Source organism: Stomoxys calcitrans, chromosome 2, assembly GCF_963082655.1.
Source record: "Stomoxys calcitrans chromosome 2, idStoCalc2.1, whole genome shotgun sequence".
NCBI classification, from domain to species: Eukaryota; Metazoa; Arthropoda; class Insecta; order Diptera; family Muscidae; genus Stomoxys; species Stomoxys calcitrans.
Genome location: NC_081553.1, coordinates 141478890 through 141493300, shown reverse-complemented (window position 1 = coordinate 141493300; position 14411 = coordinate 141478890). Strand labels below are relative to the sequence as shown.

The following is a 14411-nucleotide window of genomic DNA, read 5'->3' as shown; positions in this document are numbered from 1 at the left end:
AAAACTTTCAAATATTTATACAGGCGCTATAGGAACAAAAACAAATCTAAAACAATGATATGATGTCGAAACTAAGGAAGTAGCAGAGCTTTTTCTACTACTTCTCATAAGTTTTATTCAAGTTTACAACTTTTTGACCCTCGAAACCCTAAAAAATCGTCATACTAACCATCTCTGTATATGAGTAATGTTTTGCAAGTTTTGAAATTTCATAATCAATCATCATAAAGTGTAGATGCACATATTGGGTTATGAGTGAAAAACAGCAAAATACGGCTGCGGCCATTTCTTTCTAGGCAAAAACTAAAAATAAAGAATTGGTGGTCGGAACAAGAGTCACCATGGATTTTTCAAAGCTGCAGCTCACGAAGACAAATTGAGAGATCGGTTTATATAGGGAACTATTTGGGTAATAATTAGTGTGAAAGGAATTTAAATTCTGATAAGGGGCTCTAGAAGTCAATTAGGGGATCGATCTATGTGGATCCTGTGTGAGGATATACATCGATTCAATAGGGATTAAAGACATAAATTCGGAAGGTAGATTTATAATGGTTCTATTGTATATATACGCATGGACCGATTTGATCCATTTGCAAGCCCTATTGACTATCATTAATAAGTCCAATATTAGCATGACAGTTTCGACAATTCCGCCGGTCAATGATAGGTACTTTAAAATTTTTGATTTTGCCCTTTAAAAATTTTGGGCAAAGTGTGGTATTCAAAGTGCAGTGGACAGTGAGCAGGCAACAGTGATCGCGATTTTGATGCCACCGGTGTACAGAGGTCAGCATGTCCGGTTATGACTCCGAACGCCTGGGTTCAAACCGCGGCGTGAACATCAGAAAAATGTTCAGCGGTGGTTATCCCCTTAATAATGCTGCCAGCATTTGTACATTTGTGAAGTATCCCCCATGTTAAAACTTCTCTATTTAGTGTTGTCTCTATGGGGCACGTTGTTCGGACTTAGCATAAAAAGAGGCCTCATTTAATTGAGCTTAAAACTTTAATCGAACTGCCCTCATTGATATGAAAGAAGTATGCTCAGTTCCTTAATGAAATGTTCATGAGAAATTTAGTAGTAGTAGTAGTAATCAACGCCGTAACCAAATAAACGCAGCGATCACAGGGGGCTTGTACCCAACGCAATTGATTCGTTTGAAAAAAGCAATTTATGGAAAATTTTCAGAATATTCAACCAATTACGAGCACGTACTGTTTCATCGTGACAACGCTCGGCCACATGTTGCAAAAACGGCTCATCCAATTTTTAGCTCACACTAATAGGCTTGCCAGGTCCCCAAAGCTCCAAGTTGGCAAACCCAAAAATTACAGTCAGAATTTTTTGAGAAACCAAAATTGTAGTCAAAATTCAGTTTTGATTATAAAGAAAAAAAAAAAAAATACTAATTATTAAAAAAAAATTAAAGGGTTGATAATTTTTTAGGCATTCTTGGTTTAAACTTGCTTATGTAACGATGTAGCTTCCAAAGCAGCTTTAAAAACAATTTCCCGATACCAATTTGCATTTTTTTTTACGCCGGCCTCGATGAAATCCACCACTTGAGTTGGAAAATCATTGGTCTTCGTAGAATTAATTGCTTATACATGCTCCCAGTTAAAAATACACGATCATTTTGGAAGTATACGACCTGCTCAGTTAGAAAAATTTTCTCGTAAGAAAACACAATGTTCGTAAATTCACCACATTCGTGAAACTTGCAAGTTTTTTTTATCAACTCAGAGCAATAGTCAAAGCAATAGGTGCTCAAAAAATGTGAAGAACTTATTACAATGCATACTAATGTTCAATCTTATTATTAATTAAGCCTACATCAAATTCTGGGAGGCCACCGTAGCGCAGAGGTTAGTATTTCCGCCTATGACGCTAAACGCCTGGGTTTGAATCCTGGCGAGACCATCAGAAAAATTTTCAGCGGTGGTTTTCCCTTCCTAATGTTGGCAACATTTGGGAGGTACTATGCCAGTAAAACTTCTCTCCAAAGATGTGTCGCATTGCGGCACGCCGTTCGTACTTGGCTACAAAAAGGAGGCCCCTTATCATTGAGATTAAACTTGAATAGGCCCCTTATCATTGAGATTAAACTTGAATCGGACTGCACTCATTGAAATGTGAAAAGTTTGCCCCTGTTCCTTAGTGAAATTTTCATGGGCAAAATTAGCAATTTGCATACCAGATTCTGTCTTTCTTCGGTGTATACATTACTTAAAATACTGAAAAGTTTCGCAACAGGTATTACTCATAGGTATAGAAAATATAAAATCGTGATCTACACCTTTCTCAATAGTTGTTATGTATGTAGAGCACCTTTACCAATTTGACAAAGGTGTTGATGAAGATGCATGGCGAATCAGAAATCGCGATGCACTTTGTCAGCCAAAGTGCTTTTAAAACACATATCTCATACACTCTTTATAAGTTCTTTGCTATGCTGTTTTTTGAATAGAAAGGATTGAATTTATTTAAATAATTCCGAGCTGGAATATGTTCGAGAAATCTCCAAGCAGTCTTTTAGGAAAGGTTTCATAAACAGCTCGAAGACTCGTCATAAAACATGTCAGATTCGTGAAACTGGTAGAAACTAGTACTACTTTGTCATATTTTCTTATTATAAGCAGAGTGCACTTGGGTAGACGAATCTGAACGATTCATATATTTGATTGCACCAAGGAAAATACGCAACATTATGTGTATATGATATGAGAGTTGAACGATATTCAATCGCATTAATACTGAACTTTCATTCGATTACTGAGTACGATTCAAAAGTCGGGACTTTCCGATATTTTTTCGCAATACTCGGGAGTCGGGATTTCCACAGAAAGTTGGGATAATCCCGACCAAATGGCATACTATCTTTCTAATTAGCATTCTTATCACCCGTACTGGAATACACTATGATTCATTCATTACCTAAAAACCGAAACAGGTACCTCTTTTCCATTGCCGAGTCGGAAAAGCTTGCTGCAAAGCGACACCTCCGTGGAAGTTCCACCTTGTGGACATTTTTGTTAATATTGGTTCTACGATTATTCGTCATCTTTTCAATTTAGGTGTATAGTGTATTCGGCAATATCACTAGCAAGACTGCGGGAAGTATTTTTGTGGAACATCTTAATACTCAATACACTCACTTAAAGAGTCTTTTTGGTCCGATTAAAAAACGCTTAAAATTCATTTAAAAACGTATTTTAGCTGATCAAAATATACTACAAAAATGTTTGCAATAAAATTCTACCATAGGCTTTTGACTACACCTTAGCCCAACACTTAAACTAAGCGCCAGTAATCACTAAAAATAAAAAGTTTATTTTTGGGTTAAAGTATTACTTTTTATACCCTCCACCATAGAATGGGGGGTATACTAATTTCGTCATTCTGTTTGTAACTACTCGAAATATTCGTCTGAGACCTCATAAAGTATATATATTCTTGATCGTCGTGACTTTTTATGTCGATCTAGCCATGTCCGTCAGTCTGTCTGTCGAAAGCACGCTAACTTTCGAAGGAGTAAAGCTAGCCGCTTGAAATTTTGCACAAAAACTTCTTCTTAGTGTAGGTCGGTTGGTATTTTAAATGGGCCATATCGGTCAATGTTTTGATATAGCTGCCACATAACCCGATCTTGGGTCTTGACTTCTTGAGCCTCTAGAGTGAGCAATTCTTATCCGATTGGAATGAAATTTTGCACGACGTGTTTTGTTATGATATCCAACAACTGTGCCAAGTATGGTTCAAATCGGTGTATAAGTTGATATAGCTGTCATATAAACCGATCTTGGGTCTTGACTTCTTGAGCATCTAGAGGGCGCAATTCTTATCCGATTTGAATGAATTTTTGCACGAAGTATTTTGTTATGATATCTAACAACTGTGGTTCAAATCGGTTCATAACCTGATATAGCTGTCATATAAACAGATCTGGGATCTTAACTTCTTGAGCCTCTAGTGTTCGCAATTATTATCCAATTTCCTGAAATTTTGTACGACGGATCATCTCATGACCATCAACATACGTGTTTATTATGGTCGGAATTGGTCTGTAGCCCGAAACAGCTCCCATATAAATCGATCGCTCTATTTTACTTCTTGAGCCCTCAGAAACGACAGATCTCGGAGATGGGTGGTGCTATTTAAGCGAAATTTTGTGTGCTTTCATATAGTACCCAAAAAATAAAAATTGGGGCCGCCCCACCCTAAAACCTACCAAAGATATATTTACACCAATCACGACAATATGGGACTCAAATGTAAGGTATTTAGGATAAGAAAACGTATCTGATATCCATTTGTCGAACCAAGTGCTTGGGGGCCACCCCAACCCCCAAAACACCCCTAAATCGGACATATTTACCGACCATGGCAATATGGGACTCAAATGAAAGGTATGTGCGAGTTAAATACGAATCTGATATCCAAATTTGGGACAAAGTTTCTGGGGTTCACCCCTTCCCCAAAACACCCCGCCAAACAGCACTTATTTACTGACCATGACAATATGGGGCTTAAATAAAAGGTATTTAAGTGTGGGACCAAGTGTTTGAGGGCCGCCCATCCCCTAGGTCTTTGAAAGGTCTTTGGAAGTAAAGCACGAGTCTGATATCAATGTTCGGGAAAAGTGTCCATGGGGGCACTCAACCCTTATAATACCACCCATATAGGAAGTATTTGCTGACCATATGATGCTTACATAGGAGGTATTTTAGAGTAGAACACGAATTTGATATACAATATATTTTCAAAGCCAAGTCACTGAACGGCCGCCCCATCCCCCAAAACCGAATATATTTGCCGACTATAGAAAGATGGAGCTCAAATGTATTTGGGAGTAAACCATGAATATGACATCAACATTCGGGTCCAACTGTCTAGGGGACGTCCCACTACCATAACGGCCCCCAAGTAGGATGTATTTGCTCACCGAGACAATTTGGATCTTCAAGATAGTGGAGCTCGTTATTCATAGTTTTTAGGGCCCATACCCCAAACCGGACATATTTGAGGCCAATGGCAATATAGGGTTCAAATATGTGAGAATAGAGCACGTTGCTGATATATTTTCAGGGCTTAGTGATTTGGGTACCACCCCGATCCCCAAAACACCCTTAAATCGGGCACATTTACCTACCATGTCAATGTAAGTCTTAAATGGAAGGAGTTTGGGGTAGAGCAAGAATTGGTACCCACTTTCGGGACCAATTTTCTACCCCTATCCGAAAATACCCCACAAACAGCAACTTTTTACTGACCATCGCAATTTGTGGCTCAATTAAAGGTATTTGGTAGTAGAATATGAATTTGATAACCAAATGTAGGACCAAGTATTTAAGGCATCATCCCTTCCCCAAAACACCCTCCAAAGGGTAAAAATTTTTCGACCATGCCAATATGTGGCTCAAATGAAAGGTATTTGAGATTAGAAAACGAATCTGATAACCAATTTTCGGACCATGTGTTTGGGGTACGCCTCATCCTGTGAACTCCCCTCAAAACCAATGGCAATATGGGGTTTAAATAAGTGGTATTTGAGAGAAGAGCACGATGCTGATATTTTTCATGGCCAAGTGTCTGGTGGACCACCTCATCCCCGAAAACGCCACTAAATCAAACATCCCAAGAATATCGGGCTGAAATAAAGTATTTTAAGAATGGGGTACACTTACATCCAAACTTAAATTCGTAGACCAATAAAGATCATATGGGATTCAGATAAAGGCTGTTACATAGTTAAACTGTTTGTCAAGCGATATACTATTTTCGTAGCATAGTATTTTACTAAAAGCTCATTAATTGTCGAAAATAAATATTCCAAGGAAAATTTTGTTCCATAGAAAGTAATGGAAGGCGCAGCGGAGCGGGCCCGGTCCAACTAGTATTACATAAAAATTAAAGAGTTTCGCTTTGTTGGTTTGTTTGTTCAGAGTAGGCTGAAAAACGGCAGTAAGATTTTCATGAAGTTTTTACAGACGTTAGAGTTTGGCTGCCAAAGAAATAGGGTTTTTTATTTTGTGATATCAGTGAGGGGTGTAGACCCTTCCATTAACTCCCATTTTCAAAAACACAAGGTCTCGGGTACATCGACTTAACATCCCTTATAGTAACCCGGAAACACAAAATTGGTATACATATAAAAATTATACCACAAATGTCAGGGAGCTCGCCCTACAACCAAAAATTGTCCAAATATACGAAACATTTATAAACATTTAGGGTTAAGTGCCAGGGGGCTGCCCCACCCTTAAGAGCACTACGTATACGTATCAAACACCTGCACAAAACCATTCATTGGTGACTATTTTTGCTGAACTAGTGACCGCTGAACCCATATGATTTTGTATTTCAAGACTACTGAAGAGCGAGCCACTGAAGATAGAGTAAAACCAACAAGTTGCTTTTTGGTAGATAATTTTAAAAGCAAACCCCATTCAAAAAACTCCCATTTGTATCTCAGATTCATCGCCGCTACAGTGAGATATGAGAAATTACTCGCTGCACACTGAATTATATGGAAGCGTGTCTGCCATTTTCAAAACAAGAACTGATCAGACAGTTTTTTTGCAAACTGCTTCTTTTCTCATATAAAAAAACCAACGCCTGTGTTTTTACACATGCTTTTTTAAATGAACCAATTTGCCTTCATACGAATTTCGTACTACGAAAACAGACGGCCAGAAAAATACTTTATCTGAAGCAAAATGTACCCGTATACATGCATTGTGCAACGTGCACTCACAGAAATCTGAATCACTCTCTCTTTTTACCCGAAGGGCTCTTATTTTGCATTCACTCATCTTGTTGTCTTGGTAACTTATTATAAGTTTTATTCAGTTCTCAATTGTCTCGTACTATGTTGTATTTGTATAGCCTACCCCACTACTGTGGAACAGGGTATTACAACTTTATGTATGGTGTTGGATTTGATTTTTCGACTTGTCCACAAAGTCCATTCAAATCGGTCCAGTTTTAGACAAAGCTGCCATATCTTTCTTTCATCCGATATTGCCTAAGGCTGTAGCAGCCACAACTTTAGTCCGATATTCACAAAATTTTGCACGAAGAGTTTGATTTATCGTTCCACATACATTCTTCATCTGATATACACTTTTTTGGCAATAGTTCATAATTCAGTTCTTGAAATTCTCTATGCTTGTCAATGCGTCTTGAAATCAGAAGTGAATGGTATTGTGCAGGTCTTTGATACTAATATAAATTATTTTCACATTTGGACCATGTCAAAAGGGAACCGCAAACACTTAAGGGTATTTTAATATTTGATGATTTGATTTGATTTGATTTTCTTTGAGACCAAGAGAAATGAAATTTCATCTGTCTTTCATGTTCAAACACTACAAAAGGACAGACATTTAAGCAAAATAAGTAGAAAATAACTTCTTGTTATTTTTTTCCCAGATTGATATTGAGGTTTTCACGATATGTATCATATATTCTGATTTTTATACCCACCATCGAAGGAGGGGGTATATTCATTTTGTCATTCCGTTTGCAACACATCGAAATATCCATTTCCGACCCTATAAAGTATATATATTCTTGATCAGCGTAAAAATCCAAGACGATCTAGACATGTCCGCCGTCTGTCTGTTGAAATCACGCTACAGTCTTTAAAAATAGAGATATTGAGCTGAAATTTTGCACAGATTCTTTGTTTTTTGTCCATAAGCAGGTTAAGTTCGAAGATGGGCTATATCGAACTATATCTTGATATAGCCCCCATAAAGACGGATCCGCAGATTTAAGGTCTTAGGCCCATAAAAGCCACCTTTATTATCCGATTTTGCTGAAATTTGGGACATTGAGCTATGTTAGGCCCTTCGACATCCTTTTTCAATTTGGCTCAGATCGGTCCAGAGTTGGACATAGCTGCAGTATAGACCCATCTCCCGATTTAAGATTTTGCGGCCATAAAAGGGTCATCTATTGTCCGATTTCAGCGAAATTTCGGACAGTGAGTTTTGTGAAGCCCTGCCACTTCATTTTTTAATTTGGCCCAGATCGGTTCAGATTTGAATATAGCCGCAATATGGACCGATTTCTCGATTTAAGGCCTTGGGGCCCATAAAAGGCGAATTTATTGTCCGATTTCGCCAAAATTTGGGACAGTGAGTTGTGTTCGGCCCTTCGACATTCTTCTTCAATTTGGCTTAGATCGGTCCAGATTTGGATATAGCTGCTATATAGACCGATCTCTCGGTTTAAGGTTTTTGGGCCATAAAAGGCGCATTTATTGTCCGATTTCGCCGAAATTTCGGACAGTGAGTTTTGTTTTAGGCTCTTCGACATTTTTCTGAAACTTGGGCCAAACCCGTCCATATTTGGATATAGCTGCCATAAAGACCGAAATCTCGATTTTAGGTCTTGGCCCCATAAAAGTCGCATTTATAATGCGATTTCACTGAAATTTGACACAGTGACTTATGCTAGGCTTTTCGACATCCTTGTCGTATATGGTTTAAATCGGTTTATTTTTATACCCTCCACCATAAGATGGGGGGTTTACTAAATTCGTCATTCTGTTTGTAACTTCTTGAACTATTCGTCTGAGACCTCATAAAGTATATATATTCTTGATCGACGCGACATTTTATGTCGATCTAGCCATGTCCTTCCGTCCGTCTGTCCGTCTATCCGTCCTTCCGTCTGTCCGTCCGTCCGTCTGTCGGTCCGTCCGTCTGTCCGTCGAAAGCACACTAACTTCCGAAGGAGTAAAGCTAGCCGCTTGAAATTTTGCACAAATACTTCTTATAAGTGTAGGTCGGTTGGTATTGTAAATGGGCCATATCGGTCCATGTTTTGATATAGCTGCTATATAAACCGATCTTGGGTCTTGACTACTTGAGCCTCTTGAGTGCGCAATTCTTATCCGATTGGAATAAAATTTTGCACGACGTGTTTTGTTATGATATCCAACAACTGTGCCAAGTATAGCTCAAATGGGTCCATAACCTGATATAGTTGCCATATCAACCGATCTTGGGTCTTAAATTCTTGAGCCTCTAGAGTGCGCAATTCTTATCCGATTGGAATAAAATTTTGCACGACGTATTTTATTATGATGTCCAATAAGTGTGCCAAGTATGGTTCAAATCGGTCCATAACCTGATATAGCTGCCATATAAACCGATCTTGGGTCTTGACTTCTTGAGCCTCTAGAGTGCGCAATTCTTATCCGATTGGATATAGCTGCCATATAAACCGATCTGGGATCTTGACTTGTTGAGCCTCTAGAGGTCGCAATTATTATCCGATTTGCCTGAAATTATGTACTACGGATCCTCTCATGACCATCAACATACGTGTTTATTATGATCTGAATTGGTCTATAGCCCGATACAGCTCCCATATAAATCGATCTCTCTATTTTTCTTCTTGAGCCACCAAAGGGCCCAATTCTTATTCGAATTGGCTGACATTTTGCACAGGTCTCCAACATGTAATAATATAATAATAGCAGAGCAAATCTTTTCTTATATCCTTTTCTGCCTGAGAGGAGATGCCGGGAGAAGAACTCGGCAAATGCGATCCATGGTGGAGGGTATGTAAGATTCGGCCCGGCCGAACTTAGCACGCTTTTACATGTTTTTATTGCATTTGCAATGTAACAATTTACCAAAATAACAAGTTCGTAAATCAAAACTAGTAAGCACGTGCTAAAGTCGGGCAAAGCCGACCATTTGGTTTCCAAGCCACATTGAGCACGCACCTTTTTTCAAAACCCAAAAAATGCCAATATTATTTTTTACTATGCAATTGGTGAAAATACTTCAATTTTTTATTGAAAATTGTAGTCACTACTTGATGCAAGAAATTATTCATCGCCGGCAACATTTTTTCATAAAGTCCGAGCTACATTTTGAACTGCTTGCCTTACCTATTTATTCGCCAATCCTAAGCTTTTAAGTCCATCAAAATGTGTTTGCTTCAGTATAATTTTAATTTTCTCTCAAACTAGTTTTTGATTTGAACAGGTTATTGTTTGAGTCGGTCCATCAAATTTAAGATTACTTTTATTTCCATTAAATTTTACGCATACAAACTGAAAACATTAAGGAACTATTGTTATTAAATATTTAAAAAAAAAAAATTCTGCTTAAATAATATCTCTTGAAGAAGCTGTCTGAAAAGATGTCCTGTAATGTAATTGCATCTGCTTATAATTTGCATCATTTCTTTTAAAGTCCTGAAGTTTCCCCAATTTATTGGAGATAAAATAAGATGTAAGAACCAAAAATCAAAACGGAAGTGTAGTATATATAAAAATGGCTCTCATAGGAAAAAGTGTGCTACTAATGGGATTTACCAAAAATCTTACTTATTTTCCTTATCTAGGGTTTTGAAATTTTTCGTAAACATTGAATTTGGCTCGTCAAATTTCATTACAGTTTTTAAGGAATTTACTTTTCACAAAATCTTTTCATTGTAGAAACATTTTTGGAAGAAAATCAAAAAGTAAATTTTGAACATTTAAAAAAAATTTGGCTGTGCTCAAAACTACGGTCAAATACTACAAAACCAACAAATTTCTACGAGAATCAACACTGCTAGCTATTGAATACAGGTTCCGATTCTTAATTACTATGAGATTCGTAAAGAAAACGAAATGGTTTCATTTTTAATAATTATTTCAAAATGTACATTAATCTGGTTAATAATTTCGGCGTTTTAAAATTGTGATTTCGTGTCCTTAATTTTTCATTTCATTGCTTATGAAATTTAAATAATTTATAAAAAAATATTACTAATTATCCTTTGGACACCCTACTAATTATTACTCGTAACTAAAGTATATCAGAATGGGTTAGGTTTGTTTGATATTGATATTAATCCGACCCATGCCACTGTGGCCACTAAAAAATTGTCCAACGTCTTATCATCTTACCCACATGCCATCACTTGCCGCACCGATTTTACATAAGTGAGCTCGTAGTCCTATGTGTTCCCTTATGATACCGAAAGCAATAATGACCTCTTTCTTACATATTTTCAGTAAAAGCCTCGTCTTCCCACGATCCGGATCTCCCTTTAGGAGATCGTTAGGTTAGTCCAGCAACCAAGTGATAAGAACGGTGCCATCCTCAGATAAGGCGTTATCTCCTTCTTACCCTCCAAGACAGTTCGTGACATTGCCATCATGGTAGTTATTGGCCTGGTGGCCAGTATACGCATTCCATGTTCGCCGGATCTCCGCTTGCTTGACCGTATAACAGATCTCTGTACCCGGATTCTCAAGGTAGACCCACAGGCCTTCTCTGTCCTCTAGCTTTGATCTACCTGTGCAGCAATACCAGAGTTCCGTCAATCCAAGTCTGTTCCGTTGGCAGCACTCGACTTCAAGTGTCATCTAAGGTATCCGATTGGAAACCTCTTTGATTCCTTCCAGATTTCCTATCGTCGCCCCGATTATACCGCGATGGTATAACCTGCTACTATCCTCTTTCTATTCTCTCATCGCCTGAAGTCTCATAGGCGCAGTGGCTGTCTCACGCTTAATCTGTATGTTTATGGGTTGGATATCTAGAATAATCTCCAGTGCCCTAATGAGCGTGGCCCACATTGCTCCGCCTATGCCAAGACAAGAATATTTGACCTTGCCAGGTATCGAAATCGTTGAATTCTGAAAACATGGCCCGTCAAATTAGTCCACTTTCGTCTTCATTCAGTCTTCTCTGGGTTACACTACATAACTGACTCGGATCGTTAGCCTTTAGAAGTATTGTAACATCAAAATCCTCCTCAGTCAGCATCAGTCAGGTGGTCACCCATAGGAGTGGCGATAAAATGCCCCCTGTTGCGTGCGCTGTGCCATCTATTCCCTTAGTATAATTTCCACCTAATGATTTTCTCATGATTTCTGATTTAGTGGTGTTTTTGGGGGAGAGATCGCCCCCCATTCACTTGGCCCTGAAAAAATATCAGCATCGTGCACTACTTTCAAACAAACGCATGGCCCCAAAATAGGTTATCAAATTCGTTTTCTAATCTTAAATACCTTTCATTTGAGCCACATATTGGCATGGTTGAAAATTTTTTACCCTTTGGAAGGTGTTTTGTGGAAGGGGTGATGCCCTAAATGCCGAACAGTATAAAATTTCATAAGCTTACCCGTATCCATTCTTAAATGGCAGACTTATTCCCACTGTGCGACGATACATTGACTGAAATCTCCAAAAAAATTGTTGTAGCTCCAATATCTCATAAACCGTTATAGATATTCGAGACAAGAGGCATGTTTGCAGGATTTCACGAGCTCTATCTTTTGTAAAAAGAATCGTCATTATCGCCCTATAAATGCATGCCAACATAAACGCCCCATGTCAGCCCCTGGACCTACTAGGTTCCCCAAATTTGTAAGTCAAAACTATTGTGACATTAGCATACACAGTTGCTTCCGGCATGCATGATTTTTCCGATGTCCCACTAAAATGCGATTGTTTAAAGATCCAAAATGTGCTTCTTGTTTAACATCAAAAATGAAACATTATCAGCACAAATTTTATTTGCTTTTTCATGCAAGTAAAGTTTTCAATTAAAACACAGTTTTCGGCGCTTAATGCCCCATAAAATAAATGATTTTTTTATTATTTTGTTTTTATTTGCAGTGTGTAATTAAAAACAAGTAAAAGCGTGCTAAGTTCGGCCGGGCCGAATCTTATATACCCTCCACCATGGATCGCATTTGTCGAGTTCTTTTCCCGGCATCTCTTCTTAGGCAAAAAAAGGATATAAGAAAAGATTTGCTCTGCTATTAGAGCGGTATCAAGATATTGTCCGGTTTGGACCACAATTAAATTATATGTTGGAGACCTGTGTAAAATGTCAGCCAATTCGAATAAGAATTGCGCCCTTTGTGGGCTCAAGAAGTAAAATAGAGAGATCAATTTATGTGGGAGCTGTATCGGGCTATATACCGATTCAGACCATAATAAACACGTATGTTAATGGTCATGATAGAATCCGTCGTACAAAATTTCAGGCAAATCGGATAATAATTGCGACCTCTAGAGGCTCAAGAAGTCAAGATCCCAGATCGGTTTATATGGCAGCTATATCAGGTTATGAACCGATTTGAACCATATTTGGCACAGTTGTTGGATATCATAACAAAATACTACGTGCCAAAATTCATTCAAATTGGATAAGAATTGCGCTCTCTAGAGGCTCAAGAAGTCAAGACCCAAGATCGGTTTATATGACAGCTATATAATGTTATGGACCGATTTGAACCATACTTGGCACAGTTGTTGGATATCGTAACAAAACACGCGCAACAAAACACGCGTCGTGCAAAATTTCATTCCAATCGGATAAGAATTGCGCACTCTAGAGGCTCAAGAAGTCAAGACCCAAGATCGGTTTATATGGCAGCTATATCAGGTTATGGACCGATTTGAACCATACTTGGCACAGTTGTTGGGTATAATAACAAAATAGATCGTGCAAAATTTCATTCCAATCGGATAAGAATTGCGCCCTCTAGAGGCTCAAGAAGTCAAGACCCAAGATCGGTTTATATGGCAGCTATATCAGGTTATAAACCGATTTGAACTATACTTAGCACAGTTGTTGGATGTCATAACAAAACACGTCGTGCCAAATTTCATCCCAATCGGATAAGAATTGCGCACTCTAGAGGCTCAAGAAGACAAGACCCAAGATCGGGTCTTGTCAATAACATACAAAGCTCAGTCTCAGATGTCGTTTTATTGTAATTAAATAAAAAAATAAATGAAATAAAATAAAAGTAATTAAATTTGAATTCAGTCTCAAAATCTTTTAAGAATACTGCCTTAAAAAGTATAAAACAACAACAAAAGATAAAACACAACACGCGCGATAACCTTTTGCCCGAATTCGCAAATTCAACTGAAGATATTAAACTCTTTAAAGCATGCCGATAAAGATCGGGTAAATTTCTAGCTTTCGTAAAGAACGAATTGTTTTACTTGATCTTCGTTCAAAGACCTCAAAGCACTATTAGCATGCACAACCGCTGATCAGAAGCAATGTGGATGCAAAACAAATTCGTCTTTACCATACTTTGAAACCATGTTTCATGCATACCCTATGTTATAGATTACAGCACAAAAGTATGTTAAAACCATATTTTTTTGTAAATTTTTTGAAGAATATTACTTTACATTATATTATAGTTTCATACATACTTTTTGAGCCTTCAAAATGCGAATTAGTATGCTAGAATATTTTCTTATTGCTTCCAAGACAGGAACAATTTTTTGCTGGGTATCTTCACATTCATTATGTTAAGTTTCAAATGTTATAGAATTATTCCTATCTGAAAATTGTGTACTTTTTTTGAAAATCGAAAATTGGTCTACTTGTAACGGTCATATCTCCTAGACTAAAAATC

At 37.8% G+C, this 14411-nt stretch overlaps 1 protein-coding gene across 3 annotated transcripts in view; it reads left to right on the top strand.

Moving 5' to 3' along the window:
• LOC106094502 (calcyphosin-like protein) overlaps nt 1-14411 on the top strand; it is a 51012-nt gene that overhangs the window by 20329 nt on the left and 16272 nt on the right. The gene's annotated exons all lie outside the window — the stretch shown is intronic.